The following is a 4,856-nucleotide window of genomic DNA, read 5'->3' as shown; positions in this document are numbered from 1 at the left end:
CTGGAGGAGAAAACAAATGTTCAACTGGAACGTATCTTCAAATGGTTAGAAATAAATAAATTAACTTGAAACATAGATAAGTCTAAATTCATGATTATCGGTGGAAAAATAATCCACGGCTTGGCGGTTGGAGAACAATTACTCCAATTGCCAAGTCGGGACTTTTACAAAGACTACCGAACTTTGCTTTTCCCAACGAGTGGAATAATTTCAACCCTCCAGGCATCGATCTAACCAGAATTAAATTCACCCAAACAATTAGAGATTATCTCTTACGGAAGTACTCTATTGCTCCGTTCAAACTTAAGAATTGCTATGTATGCCAACAAAAATCCTAAAAAATGATTTTTATTTTTATTTTTTAATACGATTATCAGCCGCCCAATCTCATCAAACCACTCCATGCACCAAATACAATTCTAAAGTTATTAATTTTCCTCCCATTCCTGAAGTCGTTTCGCATTTTCTAATAAACATAACAAATTAACACTGAAAATATTTGCTTTGCTCTGTTTTTCATGTTCTTCTTTCTTTATCTTTTTCTTAGTCCCTTCTTTTCTTATAACTTCGAACCGATATGTTTTCCTACAAGCCTTTCAATTTCATTTTGTATTTCTTCCAATTCACGTTATCGTGTTGCAGCTTGGCCTCTGTAAGATTATTGACTATCTATGTCATGTCTTCGTTAGTTTGCCCAGGTCCTGGTGAAAACAAGCTTTTGCTTACCCAGAACCTGAGGAATTACATGCTCATGAAATTTTTGATATATCAAGATGCTAACTCAAAGATTATATGCCGACATTATCCAATCATGATCAAAGTGTTCCTGAAATAAATCTATCTATCTATCTATCTAAGTTGAGTAATATAGCAGTGCCAGATAAGGAGCAATGTCTTATTTTTGATCCTTGATCAAAATTGGGTTATTCACGGTTTTAAAAAAGGGCCTTCGTCCTGTTAGTTGTGTGGACCAGGGCCCCGTCTTGTTTGAATAGAAGTACTCTGCCTTTGACCTACGCCACTTCTAACGTTCAAGTATCAATTCTACTTGTCATTAAATCCGCGTAATTGGCCTCAGAGAGACGGAATTCCTTCTCGTACCAGATAGGGTTGGACGACTCATTTGCTGAGTCTAGGATCCCAAATAAAGTCGTCGAAGTAGGATGTTTGGATGCAATCACAAAGGAATATTGACCCATCTTTATTCGTGCTCTTTTCTGGAGTCTAAAACAGGTTTACTTGCAATTCTGAGCGTTGTAAACTTGGTCTAGGCTAGATGAAAGTCGCATAAATTTCTTTTAGTTTGCATAAAAAACGATTGTGCCAGCATCCAAGCCTTCAATGAGGGATGAATTTGGAGGCATAGTGATTTCCATTCTTTCCTTACCGCCAGCAGTAAAAAAGCGAAATGGGCAGTTTGGCCGGGTGGCGGCTGCTTGGACAAGATTGGGCCGAAACGAGTTTATGACAATTATTAGCAATACCATGGTCCCTATCATGGTTATCATGATTTAAATTTAATACGGAGACACCAAGACATACATTCCATTCAAAATATTCTTCTTTACTTTCTTGGCAAATTTCTGTGCTTCACTTCATCTTGTTAAATCGACGGAGCTTTTTGCTGGGTTGAGCAGAGCTTTGCCCACTCAGACAGTACGAGAGGTAGATAATCAGTTCCGTTGATTTAATGACTTGATACTTAAAATGCAGAGACTGGACTTGCGAGTAAGCAATTAAAAATATTTTGAATTACAGGGTTGCTGCAAAGTTCCCCGGCGATAAGTTTCAGTTCTTGTAAATCCATCGTGGCTCAAATTGGCCCGTGGCTCAAAAATCAAAGTTGGATTGGCCTCAAAATTTTGGAGGAAAAGCGCTCCTAAAGATAACATAAAAATGTGGAGGCACTCGAAAGAGGATTAAAGGCTGCCTGGGAAGTATCACCATTAAAGCTGCGCTTGAGTTTCAAAACGTATCAGTCAAATTGTCCGTGTTAAAGGAGGTCAAATGAATAATTTCACAAACAAGAAAGGTTAATGGCAGTTCTAACACCACCGTAAAAAAAGTTTGATGCATGCATCAAACTTTTTTTATGAACTATTTGTATTTCTAATTGCCGGCGTACTTTGTGGCATCCTAGCGTGCCACAGTGAATTGAGTTTCAAAAATTATCAGTCAAATTGTTCGTGCAAAAGGAGGCCAAATGTATAATTTTACTATTAAGAAAGGTTGATGACAGTTCAAACATCATAAAAAAAAAGTTTGATGAATGTGTCTCATATGGTTTTAGAACTATTTGTCTTTCTAAGTGCCGGCGTACTTTATTCCAGCCCTGTAGATTAATGTTTTGGGTCTCTGTATTGATTCTAAATCAAGATAACTGTGGTAAGGACCATGGTATTACTAAATAATGTAATAAACTCGTTTCGCCCAAACTTGTCTGAGGAGCCGCCGCCAGGCCAAACGGCCCACATCGCTTTTTGTACTGCCGGTGGTAAGAAAAACTGGGAAATCATTAAACCTCCAAATTCATTCCTCAAGTTGAATAGGATGACCTTGGAGCAGACAATTTGAGTGTTTCGCATTTATTCATCAGGTAGAGGCTTTCCCTCTTCCTAAAACTTGACCAGGTGACCGATTTGATGATTTGTCCAACGGGAAACTCAAGTATTCCGATCTAAAGGGCTAGTCAGAGAAACGACACTCACGAGATTTCCGAGTTTTTTTTGCTCCCTCGCGACTGCCTGGTGTGAACGATGGGGATCCGCTATGAACACATTTAGTTATTGGCAAGTTCGAGAGTGAGATGGAATGGGATTGGAGCGAACACAATGATATGGAAAAACGTCGGATGAACTTATTCTATCAGTTGCGATCATGAGGCCGAGAGGTTTCACAGCGTAGATACGGATTCTTTAAACAGATTGAACGTAACACCTCCCCCAAAATAAGTGCCAATAGCACTTGCCTCTCTTTGCTTGTAATTACATAATTCTAAGGAAAAAGATTAGGCCCTCATAAAACTTAAAAAAATTGCAATTAAAATATTTAGGATGAGAAGTGAATGTTTTTTTCGTTTTTGGTTTGTAAGATCCGACGTAGCTCAGACCCATGTCCACTAAGGGAGCGAACTGTTTCCAAAGGCTGTTCAGAAAATGCCTCCAGTCTCAGAAAGCGGCGGTTTCTTCGGAATGAGCCTTGTGGTTCTTGGGTCTTGATAATATAGGAGCGTGCCCCCTCACAGATGGATTCAACCACGCCGCCCATGCACCAATTGCCATCTGTGGAATGTTGATAGTGAACCATCTGACCAACCGAAAGAGTGGGAATGGTATGGCCTTTGGTGGCATGGACAGCCACCCTGTCCGCAGCGAGCCGGGCTTGATGAAATTCACTTGCAGAACTTTGGCTAGCATTGGTTTCATGAATTGATTGGAGACGTGTTCGGAGATTGTGATTGTAGAAGCCAAAAGCAGGGCTGAACCCATTTGAGCAAGACATAACCCGCCAAGCCATCAGTGCCTCGCGGAATTTGGGGCTCGCAATTGATCCAACCACCTTTTTAATTAGCGTCTTGACGATCTTTACGGCAGATTCGTCCAAACCATTGCTCCTTGGATGGAAGGGGGAAGAAGTTTCATGGCGGATGAAGAATTCCTCACAAAAGATGGTAAAGGGTGCACGGAAATGGGGTCCGTTGGCGGTTTTGATCCTTTTAGGGAGACCTAAGTCACAGAACCAAGCAAGCAACAACTTGCAAACAGCGTCCGTAGATACAGAAGATAGGCGGGGCGGCAAATGGAAAACCGCTAAAACGGTCAACCATGATAATGAAAGTATCACCACCTAGATGAAAGAGGTCAATTGAGACCTCTTCCATTGGGGCCCCAACAGATGAGGCACCTGAGAAAATGGGCTCAGCTGGAAATAAAGGTAGCACAGCGACACACTCTTTGCAAGAGGTGATTCTTAAACGTATGTCGTTTTTCATGCCCGGCCAAAAGAACAATTGGTTGGCTTGGCAAACTGTTTTGTTGATTCCCGAGTGCGATAAATGGAGAAGGTCAATGCTCTGACTGCGGGCAGGTCTTGGTACAAACAAGCATGTGCCTGTAAGTATAACACCCTTTTCAATAGATAGTTCGCAAAGCATGGCCTTGAAAAGGGATAAAAAGGGAGAAGTGATTTCACCAACACTGATTGCATCACGCAATTGACGACATTCTTCATCTTCGTTATGAATAACAACAGCCAGGGATGGATCATCAACATCAATAAATAGAATGGTCACCCATGTTCGGATCGCCTGGAAAAAGGGGGCCTGGCTTAGTGCATCCGCAATAGGATGCTCCTTTCCAGCCGACCACCGAACCTCAAACATGTACTCGTACATCACCAGGCGCTCACGTATACGTTGTAGGCGATCATTATCAATAGCGATCAGTTGCTTTTCAAATATGCCGACCAACGGTTCGTGGTCGGTAATGACGCGAAAGAATCAATACCGCGAAGGTAGTAATCACATTTGATGATGGCATACATGAGAGCTGTAGCCTCAAGTTCAATGATGGCGTAGTTTTGCATAGCCGGGGTGAGGGCACATGAGCCACATTGAATTACCGGTAGAAGAGTTTGTCCACTGGCCTCACGCTGTATAAGGGCATACCCCAGAACGTGCAAGCGAGAGGCATCTGTAAGAAGTTCAGTGCGTAGATCAGATCGAACGGTTTCACAAGACTTGGGGAACACAAGTAGGCGTCGCACCCTTTCAAATTCAGTGGCATGCGTATCCAACCACAGGAAAGCATTCCCCCTTTTTTTTTAGAAGATCACGCATCAGGGTAGTGGCATGGGTC

The sequence above is a fragment of the Tigriopus californicus genome, chromosome 7, assembly GCF_007210705.1.
Source record: "Tigriopus californicus strain San Diego chromosome 7, Tcal_SD_v2.1, whole genome shotgun sequence".
Taxonomy (NCBI): Eukaryota; Metazoa; Arthropoda; class Copepoda; order Harpacticoida; family Harpacticidae; genus Tigriopus; species Tigriopus californicus.
The sequence above is the reverse complement of the archived record's forward strand: the minus strand, read 5'-3'. Positions refer to the sequence as shown.